Source organism: Macaca mulatta, chromosome 4 (genome assembly GCF_049350105.2).
Source record: "Macaca mulatta isolate MMU2019108-1 chromosome 4, T2T-MMU8v2.0, whole genome shotgun sequence".
Lineage (NCBI taxonomy): Eukaryota > Metazoa > Chordata > Mammalia > Primates > Cercopithecidae > Macaca > Macaca mulatta.
Genome location: NC_133409.1, coordinates 144,354,561 through 144,374,212, shown reverse-complemented (window position 1 = coordinate 144,374,212; position 19,652 = coordinate 144,354,561). Strand labels below are relative to the sequence as shown.

Here is a 19,652-nt window from a genome sequence, read left to right as displayed (position 1 = left end):
CACCAAATTGGTTTTCTTGGTTATATCTGTCTTGTCTCTCCCTCCTTGCCATCACTGCTACCCTAATTCAGTGAGCCTCTGCTTCCTGCTTGGCCTCTTGCCTCCTTTTTTTTTTCTTTTTTGAGACAGTGTCTCGCACTGTCACCCAGGCTGGAGTGCAGTGGTGTGGCGGGTACATGCCACCATGCCCGGCTAATATTATCTTTTTTTTTTTTTCCTGGTAGAGATGGGGTTTCACCATGTTGTCCAGGCTGGTCTCTAACTCCTGACCTCAGGTGATCCAACTGCCTTGGCCTCCTTAAGTGCTGGGATTACAGGTGTGAGTCACCACGCCCAGCCGTTGGCCTGTTGCCTCTTATTAGAACTTCTTGTTGGATTCCAGTCTTTTCCCACTCCATTTTATTAATTTGTGGCCTTTGGAAAACAGATCTGTTCATGTCATTTACCCACCAAAAAAGGGTAAGTTCTTACTCTTTGAAATAAAAATCAAACTCCTTAGTCTGCCTCCAAACTATCCTGTTTAGCCTCATCTCCCACCCTTTGCCACATATACTGTATTTGAGCTACATAAAAGTAATTGTTGTTCCCTACTTACAGTATTCTCTGAAGATCTCAAAGTGTTGTAGCACAGTTATGAATGGATTTCATAATGACCCTGAATCCTAAAATAGAGTTTAATTATTTTTAATATTCTTGTTCAAGAATGAAAGGCAGCATATAAAAGTAAAGATTTCTGTCCAAGAGAGTTAAAATTGGAAAAAAATACCTCGTATCTAAAGGGACAGATTTATAGCCATTAGGAAAATTTGGCTGCTTAGAGAAGATACTCAGATGCACAGAAATTTGACCAGCTGTTACAGTGTAAGTTGCACATTGCCTGGTTGAGCTTCCTCAGTAGCTCAGTTTCTGTTGTTGTTTTTGTTAATTAAAGATTGATTATTTAAAGGCACAGAAACAATAGCTGATACATTGTACATTGCAGATAAAGTGTTCATCTTAGGCATCAAAAATAATTTTGATCTAACTTGTAAAGAATTGCTGGTAGCCATTCTAACTATAATGTAGGAAGATCACAGAGCCTACTGTGACCAGTACTTTTGGGCTTAGTTTATATTCTGGCTGTAACAAAACCAAAACTAGGCTGTGCGACTGTAGCAAGTTATGTGACTCACCAGGAAATCAGTTTATTTATCTCATAAAGGGGGTTGGACTAGGTAAGTGGTTCTCCATGGTGGTGAGGAGGATGGATTTGTCTCCCAAGGGGGCATGTGACAATGTCTGGAGACATAATTTGCTTGTCACTACTTGGTGGGAAGTGGTGCTAATGGCATCTATTGGGTAGAGGCCAAGGATATTGCTAAACATCCTACAGTGTACAGGACATCCTCCACAACAAAGAATTACCTGGCAGTGACTCAGTTTTTTTGTCTCTTCAAATCTAACTTTTACTTGTTTATTTGAAGATACTTTTTTCTGCCTGGCCCCATAAGTCTACCTAATCAAAACCATGCTTCTGTCCTACTTTATCACATTGTGGTGTCTTTATCACCTCATGCACATATCTTGCCGTTTCCAAACTCCATGCCTTCTTATTTCTTCTCTTTTTGGAATGTGTTTCTGCCATCTTTTATATTTACAACCTCTCCAGACATAATTTTTGTGTTCCCTTAGCATTTTGTGTTAATTTAGACTAAATAATCATAGTTCTTTAGTTTCACACATTCTTATGTGTATTTCCTTTTTCTTTTCTTTTTTCTTCTTTTTTTTTTTTTTTTTTTTTTTTTAAAGACAGAGGCTTGCTCTGTCGCCCAGGCTGCAGTGCAGTGGTGTGATCTCGGCCCACTGCAGTCTCCACCTCCTGGGTTTAAGCAGTTCTCATGCCTCAGCCTCCCAAGAAGCTGGGATCACAGGCATGAGCCACCATGCCCAGCCTTTATGTATATTTCTTAAATTTTAAGTTTCTCAAAGGGTGTCCATTCCCTGCTGCTAATATTTTCTTCACTATAGATGTCTTTGTTGAGAAGGTTTGGTACTTTTCAAAACCTGTTGGTCTTAGAAAGAAGAAGTTAAGAATTGTGAAAAGCTGATTGCGACTGGTGCCCTTGTAGGTCAACAATGTCTATTTTGATGTGGCCTGATTATTTCACTTCATTTTATATGGTCAGATGCTCCACGTTAGGATTAAGGGGTAATTAATAGTAATGCATATGGAATTCAGTGTGAGTTGATTCATTCATCTGATTCTGTATTTAATATCTAAATGGGATTAGTGACACTGGTAGGGTGGGTGAGAGAAGAAAATAGGCTAAGATTGCATCATGGAAGATCACACTTGGATTGGGTGCCATAGGTGGCCTGAGGGGCAACATGAGATCACAGGAGCACAAACTTAGAGGGATGCTGAAAGATACCAAGACAAAGACAAACTGTCTAACATTTTGCCAACAGCCCTTCTGAGCCTAAAAAAAAAAAGATGCTGGATTCATTCTTGCTCTTTGGTGGCATGACCCTGGATTTCAGAATCTGGACCAGTAACTCTTACTACTAGAATTCAGTAATACTATGGTTAAATATTTTTGTGGGGTTAACTTAGGAACTTTAATCATACAGCATTGTTTTTAAGGGAAAATAAATTCTGAGTTCTAAACAGTTGAATTGCAAATGGATTATATTCTAAAAGGGAACTGCTGATATATAAAATATAATATGGTTTTAGTAAATGCATTTTGTTTGCACGCCTTTGCTCATAAGCAATGTAATAGGTACAGAAGTAGGAAGAAAATACTAAAACCCCTAAGAATCTAAACTATTTTATTAGGCACCTAAATAAGTAAGTAGATAAGAGGTGGCGGGCGCCTGTAGTCCCAGCTACTCGGGAGGCTGAGGCAGGAGAATGGCGTAAACCCGGGAGGCGGAGCTTGCAGTGAGCTGAGATCCGGCCACTGCACTCCAGCCTGGGCGACAGAGCGAGACTCCGTCTCAAAAAAAAAAAAAAATTCTTGATTGCCAGTAAACTATTTGGGGGGAAAACGCTAATCTTACAATGTCTATTGTATTTTCTGATTATAAGAAGAATGTATTTTCAGTAGAGAAAACTCAAACAGATAAAAATAAGGCTTTTGCCTTTAAAAAATTTTTTTTTTTTTTTAATTTTTGAGATGGAGCTTCGCTCTTTTTGCCGAGGCTGGAGTGCAATAGCACTGTCTAGGCTCATTGTAACCTCCCCTCCCGGGTTCAAGCGATTCTCCTACCTCAGCCTCTCGAGTAGCTGGGATTATAGACATGTACCACCACACCCGGCTAATTTTGTATTTTTAATAGAGATGGGGTTTTTCCATGTTGGTCAGGCTGATCTCGAACTCCGGAGCTCAGGTGATCTGCCTGCCTCAGCCTCCCAAAGTGTGGGGATTACAGGCGTGAGCCACCGCGCCCAGCTTGCCTTTCTTTTTAGTGAACTAACCCACTCTAAGTCTACCAAGGTAGGAGGAGGACAACAGATTAAACATTTTCATGAATGTCCCATCTTTAGGGGAGACATGAATTCAGGTGAAAAGCATATTATTGATTTAATTTCACATGTTTTGGACATTTGAAGACAAAGTTACAGAACTTTATAGCTCAAGTCCCTTTACTCTTTAGAGATTGTTGGAGGTGGTGATGGATCCAGGTCCCTAAGTTATTATAATGTATTTTAAAGCCTAGAGAAATGTTACTGATGATTAAAACATTTATTGAGCATTTTCTGTTTGCCAGGCACTGTTCTAAGAGTGTTATGTGTATTAATTATTTCCTTTCTTCCTCAAGAACTCTATGAGACAGGTATTAGTAATATCTTTATTTTATAGATGAGGAAACAAGTACCTTATCTGAAATCAGGCAGCCTTGATTATAATAGCTGTGTTTAATTCTAGAACTCTCTCTTAACTCTACTATATTTTATTAATGAGACTACATAGGCTAAAATGCCCCTTTTTTTCTTTTTTTTTTTCGAGTAAGAAGTAGGCTGACCTGAAATTGAGTCACTTAATTATGGTTGTTTCATGCTTAACAGAAGCTCTGCGGTTGTATATGTCTTTGGTCTAAAAAGCTAAAGCTAATAAGTTAGTAATGAGTACAGTCTAGAAAGCAAAATTTTTACCAGTTGAAAGGTTATAGGAGAAAAATAATAAGTGTTTATTTTTTTTTTTGGTGAGGCATTTGGGATCTTGCTGGATTATGATATGGGTGCTCACTAATTACCTCTTCTTTTTAATCTCTGTCAGAGGGTGATCCTCTCTGATACCAACAAATCTTTGCTTTCTAAAAAGCAAGATAGCGCTGAGGGAGTTATTTTGGATTTTGTGGCAATTGCAATTTTTTTTTTTTTTGAGACAGAGTCTCGCTGTGTTGCCCAGTACAGTGGTGCCATCTCGGCTCACTGCAGCCTCCACCTCCCGGGTTCAAACGATTCTCCTGGCTTAGCCTCCTGAGAAGCTGGGATTACAGGAGTGTGCCACCATGCCTGGCTAACTTTTTTTTTTAAGTAGAGATAGTGTTTCACCATGTTGGCCAGGCTAGTCTCAAACTCCTGACCTCAGGTGATCCACTTGCCTCAGCCTCCCAAAGTGCTGGGATTACAAGTATGAGCCACTGCGCCTGGCAGCAATTGAAATTGGTGTCCATAATTTAGTTCAGGGGTTGCTCCCTGTCCCCCGCAACGCCATATTCTTTGACAGAGGTTTGAACCTAATGAAAGAGGAAAGGACTTTAGTTTTGATGTTAGAGATTTTTTTTCTTACCAGGCACACTTGAATCAATATGTTAAAATTTGAAGAGAGAAGTGAGTACTCTCTCTAACATCTTCTCTTTTTGGGGGCAGGTGGTGGGACTGCGTTGATTTAACCATTGTGAAATCTGGGTTCCATTTTGAAAAAGAAGAGCATATGTAGACCTTCACGTACTTTGCATATACACAGTGTACTTTGGTGCCTGAGTCTTTAAAGATTAACTAGGAAGAATTTTCTTTCTGCATAGAAACTTTGTGAAATAATGCCATTGTTAATAATTCGGGCATAATAATTCGGGCATTATACCTTTCTTGAACGCTGATGTTGCACACAAGGGTGATCTGTAAACCGCCATCATTTCCTTGCTGTCGCTTTTAGACCTATTTCCTGACATAAAACCTTGGTGGTGGTTCTGGTTTTTTCTTCTTCTTCTTCCCTTTTTTTTTTTTTGAGACAGAATCTGACTCTGTCGTCCAGGCTGGCATGCAGTGGTGCTCAAGTGATGCTCCAGCCTGTGCCTCCTGAGTAGCTGGGACAACAAGTGCGAGCCAGCAGGCCTGGCTAATTTTTATATTTTTGGTAGAGACCCAGTTTTGCCATGTTGCCTGGCTGGTCTCACACTCCTGAGCTCAAATTGATCTGCCCCGCTCGGCCTCCCAGAGTGCTGGCATTACGGGCACGAGCCACTGTTCCTGGCTGGTTCTGTTTCTTCTCTAGTCTTACTTCCTGTCAGGTCACCTACCTGACTTCATGTAGAAGCATTCTTCTTGGATCCATGTTATTTTCTTTTCTGTTAGCCTGATATTCTATTTCTAGCTGTGCTAGATACTTGTTTCTTTCAGTGTTCAGCATATATAACTTTTTGTGACTGCTTCAGATTACACTCAAAATTCCACCTGCTCAATGAAGCAGATACCACCTATGGACTTCCACCTTCCCTTATTTCCCTTTCCATTTGGTGAGGGGCACCCTCCATTCTACCTGTGTACTGTTTGTATTTTTTAGGTTGTCTTTTAAGTTCTAAACTCCTCAAGGCACAATTTGATTTTGTTCTCTTGATATTGTGCCTAATACCTTTGTACTTCATAAATAACAAAATATACATACATATTTCTTATTTTTTATATACAGTAATTTTGTGAGGATATATTTAATAATGCTAATTAACATAGCAAATACTGTACATAAAACAAAATGCATGTTTATAATTGTCCGTTTTTAAAAAAATTTTTTTAAGAGAGTGGAAGTTTATTACAAATGAAGAAAGATGTGACAAATTATTAATTAAAAAAGTTGACAACCCACATAAACATCACAAAATCTAGATGATTAGTATATTATTTATTGCTTAACTCTTGACAAATCTTTTTTTTTTTAAGACAGGATCTCACTCTGTTGCCCAGACCAGAGTGCAGTGCCGCGATCAAAACTCACTGCAGCCTAACCTCTTGGGCCCACCTCAGCCTCCGCAGTAGCTGAGACCACTGGCAAACACCACCATGTCTGGCCTTTTTACTTTTTGTAGAGAGGGAGTTTCACCATGTATAGCTGTCCTTTTTATGTGTTTGTGCAACTATATTAGAAAATCCAGAATAATGGAATCATAAAAATAGCCCACCTTCAGATATGCTTTATAATAATCTGATTAGGATAAATATTATGTTTGTCAACACAATTGTTTATTTGTTAGGAATAAAACACTGTGCTAGGCTCTGTAGAAACATATAACGTGATAAATACCTTGTATTGGGGAGACAAATGAAGCAAATACAAGTGAGTCTGAAAAACATAGTACTGTGGAAACAATGGTAAGTAAACATACCAGGCAAACTATGTGGGAATAAAAGTATCTATTTTTAAAGAAAAAAAAAATTAAGAGGCCTAGCAAATTTCAAATACTATTTAGCATGGGGCATTTTTTTTGGATTTATAAATTGGATTGAATCTCAAAAATTCATTGAAATGATGTGTGATTTATGGAACAAACTAAACATATGGAGGATTTATAGAGTGAAGGAGTTTCATTTTCATCAGTTGTAGAAGTCTTCCTGAGGAGGTGACTTGTCAAGCAGCTCGAGATTATTATGGATTATTACAGTAAGAGAAAATTGTAGATAATAGCCTAAAATGGTCTAATAACTTTACCAGCCCCTGCCTCCATAAGAGTGCAGTAGTTTATATGATGGCTTGAATGCCAGGTGACCCGGTCCAGTGTGTCCAGTTTATATGATGGCTTGAATACCAGGTGACCAGGTCCAGTGAGGGTGTGGCGAGTGAACTTGTTGGTGTATCTAGAGAAGTTGGTCAGTTACATTAGATAGACCTTTTAGGGTTATGAGGAAGAGATGTTACCTTCAGGAATGGGCCTTTGAGTGTACAATAGTATAGGATAGTGTCTGCTTATTAATTGTGCATTCACTCTGGGTCCTCTTCCTTCCTAGACTAGGAGTTAGAGTAATCTTGATGGAGAGAGCTTAAAATCACTTGGAAAACTGTGTAAACTCTAGTAATCTGCCCTCTCTGTGCCATAGTGTTTGTGAGAGGGTCCTTTTGGATGGTTTGCTCTAACATTCCTGTGTAGTTGCCCCTGTTGAGCCAAGTTTGACCCTAGGTGTCCAATCAGTCTATGACTTCCTTTGCTGGGACACCAATAGCTGGTTCAGCCTGGCACAACCGGAATATCAGGGTTGTCTTCACTGATAGACACTGGCAGCTTTATGCTGGAAGAACTTCTTGGGACACTTTTCCTGGGGAGAGGATGGTAGATTGTAGGTGGTTTGTAGCAGGTACTAAGGACCTTCAAGACTTCCCCAGAATGCCAACGTGTGGTTGTGAGAAGGGTTTTGCTTGACGTACCGAAAGGTTAGAATAAGATTGAAAACTAGCATTTGAGTAGAGTGTGGAGTAATAGAGCTTTGAAATCCTTTCTGAGGCTTTATGCTCTTTCAAAGAGGATGGCTTCTGGCAGTGGAGAGTAGTTTTTTTCATAAAACATTTATTTTGCAAATATATAACAAAAGACTTTCCACCTAGATGACTGAAAAATGGAGCATTAACTATAAAACACATCCTGTTATGTTTTTCCTGATTTGAACACAAAAGACGTGTATTGCTCATCTCTCTAACACTATGTACTTAATATTTCCTGAGTATGAGTGAAACCTGTTTTGTTAAACAAGGTGAAGAAAATCTATAAAAGGTTAAGATGTTTTTAAAAACAATTTTTGGGGCAGCGTTTTGAAGACCAATGTGTTCACTCCTTGAGGATTTATTAATGCTTAATTGGCTCTTTTGTGTTTATAGTGCTCTGCTGCAAACACCTTTTTTGATTTTACCAGTAACTGCACTGCCATTTCTTTACACTAGAAGAGCTAGAAGATTTGCTGCCAGGGCTGGCATTGTGCATGTCATACTTCTGTGCATGTATTATTCTTTTAAAAAATCCTGTGTCTGTGGGAGCAGGTCAGCTACATTTCTGATACACGTATGTTTTAGCCCTGGCTTCAACAAGAAGCAGCGTGTTGTGATGCAAAAACTTTAACTTTGGAGCCAGAAAGCCCAAGTTAGCATTTTGGTTCTACTACTTATTAGCTTTGTTACCTTGAATAAGACGACCTCTCTTTATTTCAGTTCCATTACCTGCTTTACAGAAGGATTGTTGTAAGGATCAAGTATGTTAAGGTATATACTAGTACTTTTTAGCTGAACAGAGAAAATTTATGTTTAGATTCTATCCATCTCATTAGTTCTTTCTATTAAAGGCATTATAGCACTGTTAGGTGTTGAGGTGGATGTAGATGTAGATGATCCTGGCACACTTTTGTGTAAATTTTATTTCAGTGTTCTGTGTTTGGCAATTTGGACTTGGTCTGTAATATCTTCTGTTGCTGAACGCTTTCTTCTCTCCATCACTCCCATACCATTTGTAGCTATGATTGTCTGTAGTTGTCACCAGAGACTCTGCTGCTCCTTAAATAGTATATTACAAAATACATAATTTCCAGGGCCCTACCTATTTTCTGATCTTATTGTCTATTTTCATATCTTATGGTCATGAGCTAAAAATTATGTTTGCTTATTGGGGAGGGGCATGATAGCAGCAGCTTGGAGACCATCAGAAGAGGCTTTGATTTCAGTGATAGGTGAGGATTGAATTCATGAATGGCTTGCAGATATTGTGGGACTGGCCTTGTACCTCAATCAGTTTGGGTAGCATTTTAGAATGTAGTAGCTTTTCTCCATTGTCATTTGAATTTTGATGAATAATGATTTATTTTTCTGTCTTTAAAAAGGGTTTTTTTTTCCCTTTTTTTTTTTTTTCCGAGATAGAGTCTCACTCTGTTGCCCAGGCTGGAGTGGTTTTTTTTCTTTCTTTCTTTTTTTGACATAGACTCTTGCTCTGTCATCCAGACTGGAGTGCAGTGGCGTGATCTCGGCTCACTGCAACCACCACCTCCCGGGTTTGAGTGATTCTCCTGCCTCAGCCTCCTGAGTAGCTGGGATTACAGGATTCTGCCACCATGGCCAGCTAATTTTTTTTTTTTTTTTTGGTATTTTTAGCAGATACGGGGTTTCACTGGGTTGGCCAGGCTGGTCTCAAACTCCTGACCTCAGGTGATCCATCGGCCTTGGCCTCCCAAAGTGCTGGGATTATAGGCGTGACCCACTGTGCCTGGCGAAAAAGAGTTTTTTTTTTTTTTTGGAATATACTCATAACCCAAAAGGACCTGAGGTAAGAAGTGACAGTTTTATGGAGTATTTACATAGCAAAGAGGAATAATATTATAAAATATTATGATTTTAAAATGCATGGACTTTAGTAGTTTCTGTGGCTAATATTCAGAAGTTTGACTTAAAAAGAAATTCCAGAATTTCAAAAATTTGTTAGCCATGAGTATTTTGTGACTATGATGTTAATGAATTTGCACTCCCCATGACGGCTGACTTTCTAGACAGACAATGAGTTAGGAAAAGCAGAATCCTAATTCAGAGCTAAGAATATCTGTCAAATTTTTATTCTCTGTAGAAGTGGCTAAAGTTATAGGGGGTATCATTTTGAGTAAGAAATTGATTGCATTATGTCTTTCCTCATTTGTAACTTGTTTGCAGTGGTGTTCGGTGCCCGGGGGATATTCTCTTAGCTTTTTTTTTTTTTTTTGGTGAAGTAGATTTAGATTTTAGTTAACAGTATATACCATAGATTTACTCTTCTCTGTTTGTGAGGGCCACATCAGGTACCTTTTTCACCCAGTTTTTTTTTTTTTTTCCCCCAAACAGAACAACTTGTAATTCTGTTCCTTTATTTGATCATTTATTCATTTATGGGATGTGGCTTAGTTTCTGTAAAGCACTGATAGGTGTTAAGGTGGATGTAGAAGGATGAGGTATGGTACTCCATGAAGGCTTGAAACTTCTCTGCTGGAAATCTGTACCATATGCCAGTGAAATGTTAAATAAAATTGAGAGCAGTGTCTAGTTAAATATCATAAGGCGGGGTGTGGTGGCTCACACTTGTAATCCTAGCACTTGGGAGTCCCAGGCGGGCGAATCACTTGGCCAGGAGTTCGAGATCAGCCTGGCCAACATGGCGAAACCCTGTCTTTACTAAAAATACAAAAATTATCCAGGCATGGTGGCACACTCCTGTAATCTAAGCTACTTGGGAGGCTGAGGCTTGAGAATCGCTTGAGCCTGAGAGATGGAGGTTGCAGTGAGCCAAGATTGTGCCACTGCACTCCTGCCTGGGCAGCAGAGCTAGGCTGTCTCAAAAAATAAAAATAAAAAAATAACATGATGAAAGTAAAGTTTGATTTCAAAGATGAGAAAGGCTATCATAGTGTTGTAGATAAGGTGGGTATCAAGAGTGACTAGAAAAGGACGCTGAAGAAATGATGTGGTTTAGGTAGACAGGAGTGGGGAGGAAAAGGACAGGCATTCCAGGCTGAGGGAACAACATGATAAAAAAGATGAGTAGGAAATTCATGTGATTTATTAAGGGGGTACAGTGGAAAAAGAACTGTTTCAGGGGCTTTACATACTTACTTGATTTGATCCCAACATTAATCTTCTGGTGTGATATGAGTCTCTACATTTCACAGGTGAAGAAAGTAAGACTTACAGGGGTTAAAACTATTATTAGCATTTCTATTTACAAATTATGAAACTTCTAGGATTTCATCCTCCATATATCTGGCTGCAGATAAGTCTGTGCTCCTCTAGCAATAACTTCAGAGAGAGTTGGTTAGTACCACAGAGCCTTATGTATTATGATATGTGGTTTTCACACTTCAAAATTTACTTAGAAATACTTCTTTTTAAGCATTGCATATGGATAACTGGAGCTTTATTCTAATATTTCACCATTTTTAGAGCCTTATAAGCTTATTGAACTATTTCAAGTAGAAATAGAAAATACGTTGTATGTGTTTTGCTGCTCTGCATTCCCCCAGATGAAGTATACTTAAGCATTTTCTTATAATCTTTCCCCAGTGTTGTCACTGATGGAAATGGAATAATGGATTCGTAACATTCTTTCTAAATAAGTTGGGCTATGACCTCAGAATTCCTTTTTAAAAATGTGTTCGGCCGGGCGCGGTGGCTCAAGCCTGTAATCCCAGCACTTTGGGAGGCCGAGACGGGCGGATCACGAGGTCAGGAGATCGAGACCATCCTGGCTAACACGGTGAAACCCCGTCTCTACTAAGAAATACAAAAAACTAGCCGGGCGAGGTGGCGGGCGCCTGTAGTCCCAGCTACTCGGGAGGCTGAGGCCGGAGAATGGCGTGAACCCGGGAGGCGGAGCTTGCAGTGAGCTGAGATCCGGCCACTGCACTCCAGCCTGGGCTACAGAGCGAGACTCCGTCTCAAAAAAAAAAAAAAAAAAAATGTGTTCAAAGAGGAAATAGCCTAAGAAAATTTTATTTTTTGTTATATTTTCATTTCTTTACTTTATGTTTTACTTTTTATTGAATTTTTAATGTTAAAAATTTTAATTTTTAAGTTATATTTTGATTTCGTTGTTTTTTACCATATGTTTACTTTTTGTTGAATTTATTAATGTTGCAAAGTTCTTGCACTGCCAAACCATACCTAAGAATTCAAAGAAAGAAGTGGTACAGTACATGGCCTCTGACCCATCATACAGTATCTTAAAACTTGATTCATGTACATTTTGATATTTTCATAATCTTTTAAGAAGTTATAACAAGAGCTGGAATTTAAATCTGCTGCAGGGGCTGAGCACAGTGGCTCATGGCTATAATTCCAGCACCTTGGGAGGCTGAGGCTGGAGGATTGCTTGAGCCCAGGAGTTGAGACCTGGGCAACATAGTGAGACCCTATCTCTAAAAAAAAAAATACTGGCATGGTGGTGCTTGCCATAGTCTCAGCTACTAAGGAGGCTGAGGCGGGTGAGCTCACTTGAGCTGGGGAGGTCAAGGCTGCAATGAGCTGTGATCGTGCCACAACACTCCAGCCTGGGTGACAGAGCTAGATCCTGTCTCTAAATAAATAAATAAATAAATGTGCTGCGGGCCTTCAGATGTCTAGCATAGTATGGTATTACAAAACATCTCCATGTATTCGTGTCTGTTCATTCCTCAATAACATAACCCCTAACAAAATTTTTCTGGGAATAAAAAAAAAATTTCCTTGGAAAATATTTGGGTCAACTTCCAAGTGATTATTTGTTAACTTTTTTTTCCCTCAGATGAAGCCTTGTCTAACTAAGAATCCCCTCTTATTTAATCATCCAGTTTCCCCTTGGCTTGCTCAGCTACTCACCCAAATACATCAGAAGGCAGGTATCAAGTAATTGCTGTGGTTGGCAGGTCTTTTCAGGAGATACTGTAACCCTCCTAGGAGTCTGATTCCTGCACTGACACTTTGATCAAGACTGAACTCCAATAGGAGAATGCTCCCACATCAGGATAGGTTTATTCACCTATTTGCTTTATTTACTCTTGCCAGATTTAGCAAAGGAATTTATTAGAAGGAAACTCACATTTCACATAAAATGGTCACATACCACTTTGACATATTTCTATTGAATCAGATACAAAACTAGGAAATTGCCAGACTGTCTCATTAGGTGGAAAGAAACTTTTCTGTAATCCTGGGTAGGTTCCTCAAGTCCCTCTTAAGGACCAAAAACCACAATTACTTTTGCACCAACCTATAGATAGTTTAAACTGTAATTATTAAAAACAGAAGTGCTACATCACTTGTCTTTCAACCTGACCCTTCAAATGACAATAAAGACACACCAAAAGGCTGATAATAGAACTAATGATTTCTTTGATTTTTAATGACGACCTGTTTTAGTGTTATTGTTGAACAGTTTTAGCTTTCACGGATTTTTTTTTTCCTTTCCGATTTAACCAAAATGATTTCTCAAACGTATTTTCAAATGGGTAAGCAGTCGTGGCTTTGATGATAGTATCTGCTTAATTAGGGCCAGGCAGTCAATCATATGTTCTGGGAGACAAACCAGTCCAGGACAAGTAGCGTTTGGACAATTTGCCGAATCTGTCACATCACATTGTTGGTTTAAAATGGGTGGATGGATTGGGTTGATGGCATACGCTAAACTCCATGAGGGCAGGGACTGTGGCTGGACTAAGTCTAGTGGCAAATTAAATAGAGCTCAAATTAAATAGAGCTTTTGCTTTGAGGTCTGAATCCATCTCCATGATTTGGCACTAGACTGGTGACAAGTAGTGGCTGGGATAGCATATGTTGTTTAGACAGCTTTTGCTTGTTCTAAAAGTTTGTGAATTGGAGTTTGCAACTCACAATTTGTGTTTAATATTTACATCTTATGTTTAATGAACATAAAGTTTGTGTAGGGCATTTGAAAATCAGAGACTGTATATTTGGCTGAATTGCTCTGCAATACATATATTTTATTTGGGAGCTCTCTGTATTACGAGGACCAATATAGAGACTCTTACTGTTTCTGACCTGATCATTTAAGGGCAGGTTTTTGCCAGGTTATGAGATTGATGCATCATGCCTTGACCAGTTAAGATTAGTGACAATTTAAAAAATTTCTGCTTTTGATTTAAGTACAAATTCAAATGAAATAGAGCTTTTGGAATAATTTTGGATTAACCCCTTTGAGGGCTGAATCCATTCCATGATTTCTTTCTACATGCATATGTGTAGACAATTTCCGTTTATCTGTTCTTACAGATAAACTTCTCCATAATTGTACACTTACCTGGGGATCTGAGATAAGCAAAATGATGGTTTCTTAATTAAATATGAGTACTGTGCAGTAGTAACCGTAATTCTAAATGAGGATTATGGATTTTTCTGGGAGATTATTTTTTCCTGTGGAACATGATGAGAAATGTTTAGGAGAGGGGACATAGCAATTTTTGTGTGAAGACCAATTCAAGAAAAAAAAATATGTGTGTGTGTGTATATGTGTATATATGTATATATTTGTGTATGTTTATATGTTTATGTATGTGTATACACACACATACACTCTATATTTATTCTTCAGTATTCATGGGGGATTGATTCCAGGACCTCCTGTAGATACCAAAATCCGAGGATGCTCAAGTCCCTGATGTAAATAGCTTAATATGGCTGGGCGTGGTGGCCCACGTCTGTAATCCCAGCACTTTGGGAGGCCAAGGCGGGCAGATCACTTGAGGTTAGGAGTTTGAGACCAGCCTGGCCAACATGGTGAGACCACGTCTTTACTAAAAACACAAAATAGCTAGGCGTGGTGGTGGGTGCCTATAATCTCAGCTACTCAGGAGGCTGGGGCAGGAGAATCGCTTGAACCTGGGAAGTGGAGGTTTCAGTGAGCCGATACTGTGCCACTGCACTCTAGCCTGGGAGACTGGGTGACACTTTGTTTCAAAAAAATAAATAAATAAATAAAAAAGGTTAATATTTCCATAAACTTGTGTACATTATCCTGTATACTTTAAATCATCTCTAGATTACTTATAATACCTCATACAATGTAAATGCTGTATAAATTGTTATATTGTGTTGCTTAGGCAATAATGACAAGAAGAAAGATCTGTACGCTCAGTACAGGTGCAGTTTCTTTTTCTGAATATTTTCGATCTACAGTTGGTTGAATCCATGGATGCAGAATCCACATTAAATGGAGGGCTGACTGTATGTAAAATATGGCACACACAGATACACACACACACTTTTCTCTTGAGATTATGCCTTTTAAACTCAGATCAAACAATAGCTGTCATTGTGCTTAAGCCTTATCTCTGAAGAATTTCCCTTTTTTGAGGAAAAGTTAGAAACTACATATTTCACATGCATTGCAACATCTGTAATGCTGTACCTTTGAACAAATTCTATGTGAAATGTGACTATGTGGGTTGGGGATGTGTTTTGAACAGTTTGGGTGGACAAAATAAATTGACTTAGGAGTTAAGTTGTAGACTCAGGACATGAAGGACAGTTGGGTTAGAGCTTCGCAGGTGCAGAGGAAGTCAGAGGCAAGGGAGTTGCTATTTGGAATGGAGAGCTGGGTTAAATAGGAGTGGGTCACAAAGAGTGTGGTCCATAGGTAGGTTGCAAGTCGAATGGTAGGTGCAAAAGTGCAAAAACTTCTTTTTTCCAACTATGAAACTAGGAGTGGGGCTTTCACTCTTCAGTCTTCCTGAATCTTTAGCTGCTTTACTTCATTTCTGGTCTATGTGCCCTAATGCTGTATCTCTGGTGGCAATTCCTATCTTTTTGCCCCTCACCACTGTAGAGATGGAGGTCTCACTGTATTGCCCCAGCTGGTCTCAAATTCCTGGCCTTAAACTATCCTCCTTCGCCTCCCAAACTGCTAGGTGTGAGCTACCCCAGGCCCTGTGGTGGCAACTCCTACCTTAACCTGGAGATAGTAGCAGCTTTGTCTGTCTCAGGTGGGTGGATAGTAGGAGAGTTGATTGGAATTGTTCAGCTAAAGGGCAGCTTTTAAAAAAAGTGTGTTAGAATGTGGTTAGGTGAGATTATCGTTCTTTTATTTTCCAGTCTTTTTGTTTCTTCCTGAAATTAGATTTGAGGGTGGTATTGTGAAGTTAGGTGGTTTAGTCTATATATAGTTTGCCCAATATTGGTTTTTTTTTTTTTTTTTTTTTGAGACGGAGTCTCGCTCTGTCACCCAGGCTGGAGTGCAGTGGCCGGATCTCAGCTCACTGCAAGCTCCGCCTCCCGGGTTTACGCCATTCTCCTGCCTCAGCCTCCCGAGTAGCTGGGACTACAGGTGCCCGCCACCTCGCCCGGCTATTTTTTTTTTCTTTTTGTATTTTTTAGTAGAGACGGGGTTTCACCGTGTTAGCCAGGATGGTCTCGATCTCCTGACCTTGTGTTCTGCCCGTCTCGGCCCCCCAAAGTGCTGGGATTACAGGCTTGAGCCACCGCGCCCGGCCACCAATATTGTTATATGATGTGGTATTTGAGAGAACTCTAAATTACCTTGATAACCCCCACTTGTTTTTTTTCTTAGATGATTAATAAGAATAGAATTAAGTGAAAAGATGGCTTTTTAATTTTTAATACATTATTAGACTGTCCAAACATGTCCGAATTCTTAGAATTAAAGGGAAGTTTGAAATTAAAATATTGGCTTATCCAGAAAGTAGTCATGATAAGGCTGTTTTGTTGACTGCTTGATTAAAAATTTAGGTTACCAAGTGGTTTTCGTAGGACACTCCCAAAGATTGTTGAAAACAGACATTTTGAGTGTAGAAGTACCTGAGATACTGGTGCATTGTACTTGGTAGTGTATTATCCAGTGACCTTTGAATTTGCTGTGCCACTTAAAGAAAAGAGGTTCTTATTTTTACTTCAATCACTGTAAATGTCAGTGAGAGATAGCTCTGTGGTCACTGACTTTCAGCTGTGGTAAGGTCAGATAAGAAATTCACGAAGCCTTTTAGGAATTTGTCTGTAAAGGGCACTGTGTTGTCATGAAACATATGGACTGCTTTACTAAGGACCTGGGATGCTTACACAGAAGGCAACTCCATTTGTGGAGAAGGCTTATTTTGTCTGAATTGTTTAATATCTTGTCTCAGACAAATGATGACTCAAAGTCAAATGTTCACCTTTAGGGGACCCAAAAGGATGCAAAAGAGAATGCATAGTAATGATTGGTCTATAGACAGTTGAGTGGCAAAGTTAGTTTAAAGAAGAAAAATCCTTCCTATCTTTTTTTGGTAGTTCCGTAAACATTATTTGAAGAAACTTGGATTTCCCTGTGTGCTTTGAAAAGTGAAGTGCATGTTGTGCAGTAAAGAAGCAGATCTAACCTCATCGTGGAACTTGCTTGCTGTGGTAAATCACAGAAGGAATGATGTGAAGGCAACATTTATATTTTCCTGCATGAAAAATTCATATGAATCACAGAAACTCAGAAGTGGCCATGTCACTCTGGTTTCTCTGTTAAGGAGCTATGGTCCTAAGCTTGCTGCTGACAGGTAGTGAATTAGAAATACATCTTCAAATTACCAGTTTTTCTGTTGCATCTGCTGCATTTTAGACTGGTAAAGGGAAGGAGCAGACCAGTGATTGTGTCCTTTCCTTTCTGTGGCACCCCTATTTAAGGAAAGGGGATTTGAGGTTGTTCTATAGGTCCTTAATGTGTGTTTAAAAAGTTTTCATTCCACATTAGTGGTACTTGTCCAATTTTGTTTTGATCAGCTAATGAAATATAGTAACTGTTTGTGTATTTTACTGCCTATTCACCATAGTTACCTAAACTAGTGGCATTGCTAGGAAATGTTGAGAATTGTCACAATAAGAACCAGTACTCAGTCTTTGATAAAGGTCCCGAAGTATGCTTTGTAGGAGGGACTAATTGTCCATTGTGACATGAACCTGAATATTAGAGATAGTGTACTATAGTAAAAAAGTTCTTTGGGTAAACGACTGGATTCTTGCCCTGGCTTTCTTACTTTAGTATATGATTTAATGTTTTTAATGTTTTTGACTGAGAGTTGCTATTATACCAGTTGGGACAATAACTTCCTCCCTTTTTTTTTTGTTTCAAATTTAAACAGGGTTGTTGTTAAGACCAGTGAGAGATAAATAAGCTCATGTAAATGTTGACACCTGCTACTAAGATTACTGATACTTGGAAGTTAAGAATGATGTTAATTGTTAGATTTTTCTTAGATGTCTTTACTAGGTTGAAATTTACTTTAATTCTTAATTTGATGAGTTTTTTTCCCTTCATAAATGTGTATTGACATGTGTCAAATGCTTTTACTGCATCTTTTGAAATGATGATACGGTTTTTCTTCTTTATTAATGTGGCATTCCCTGCCCTGTAGGAGTGATAGTTGAATAGAAAGAAAAATAAGTGGTAATATCTGTTGTAATTGAGAGTTACAAAAGATGCAGTGGGTGTGTAGAGAGAGGAGTAATGAAATCAACCTGATAAAGTTAGGAAAACTTTCGGGAAAACTGGGCCGAGATGGAGCTTTGGCATTTGTGATGGAGGGAAGGAGGGGAGTGGTATGTCTTGGGCAGAGGGCATGGCCATTGTAGTGGGAATATGGGGTGCATAGTGGAGGGTACTCCCTAGAGATGTGACTGCTGTGCGGGGCTGGGATTGTGAAAGGAGCGTTACATGTGGGTTAAGGTTTCTGTCTTGTATGTGGTTATGGGAAGCCAAAAACCAAGCCAAAGAGTTTTGAGAAAGTGAGGAATGTGATGAGATTTTTGTGAAAGATCTCTTCTGCAGTGTTATAGTGTGGGTGTTGATGAGTTGTTTTAACAACCTTATATTCCTGTGATAAACCTCACTTGGTCATGATGAATCATTTTTAAATATATTACTAGACTCCATTTGTGAGTGCAGTATTTTGTTAAAGATTTTTGCATATGTGCTCATGTTTTCTTTGTCACAATTTGATATGAGGTGTTATGCTTGCCTCAAAATCAGTTGTTAAATATTTATTCCTCTATTTTTCTGGAAGGATTTGTGTTCAACTGATGTTAGTTGTTCCTTAAATGTTTGAGAGAATTTGCCATTTGAGCCTGCGGTTTTCTTTGTGTGAATGCATTTGATAACAAATTCAGTTAGTAGAGTTAGGGCTATTAGGATTTTGTAGTCTATATTATGTCAATTTTGGTAAGTTGTATTTCTCATGGAATATGTCCATTTTGCCTAAGTTGTCAAATTTTTTTGGCATAAAGTTGTACATTGTATTATTCATTTAATAATTTAATATATGTATGGTCTGTAGTGATTTTGTCTTTATTTTTTTTTTTTCGAGATGGAGTCTTGCTCTGTCACCCAGGCTGGAGTGCAGTGGCGTGATCTTGGCTCACTGCAACCTCCACCTCCCAAGTTCAAGTGATTCTCGGGCCTCAGCCTCCCGAGTAGCTGGGATTACAGGAGCACCACGCCCAGCTAGTTTTTGTATTTTTAGTGGAGATGGGGTTTCACCATGTTGGCCAGGCTGGTCTCGAACTCCGGACCTCAGGTGACCCATGAGCCTCCGCCCCCAAAGTGCTGGGATTACAGACATGAGCCACCGTGCCCGGCCGTTATTTTATCTTTCATTTGTGATACTGGTTCATCTGTATTTATCAAGTTTGTTATTTTATATATATATATTTTTGAGATAGGGTCTTGCTGTCACCCAGGCTTAATAAGTGCAGTGGTGTGGTCGTAGCTCACTATAACCTGCAACTCCTGGTCTCAAGCAGTCCTCCCACCTCACCCTTTTGAGTAGCTGGGACTACAGGCGCACATCACTGTGCCTGGCTATTTAAACAAATTTTTTTTTGTAGAGATGGGGGGTCTCACTTTGTTGCCCAGGCTGGCCTCGAACTCCTGGCCTCAAGTGATTCTTCTGCCTTGCGTCCCAAGGTGCTGGTATTATAGGTGTGAGCTAC

The 19,652-nt window shown here is 39.2% G+C and overlaps 1 protein-coding gene and 2 long non-coding RNA genes across 6 annotated transcripts in view; all 3 read left to right on the top strand.

The window, feature by feature from the left end:
• ZFAND3 (zinc finger AN1-type containing 3) overlaps window positions 1-19,652 on the top strand; it is a 335,788-nt gene that overhangs the window by 31,129 nt on the left and 285,007 nt on the right. The window lies entirely within an intron of this gene.
• LOC144340373 (uncharacterized) overlaps window positions 1-19,652 on the top strand; it is a 52,207-nt gene that overhangs the window by 15,067 nt on the left and 17,488 nt on the right. The window lies entirely within an intron of this gene.
• On the top strand, window positions 1,756-18,585 carry LOC144340386 (uncharacterized). The gene is made up of 2 exons (XR_013416452.1): window positions 1,756-2,845; window positions 16,009-18,585. It is a non-coding gene; the product is annotated as an uncharacterized LOC144340386 (long non-coding RNA).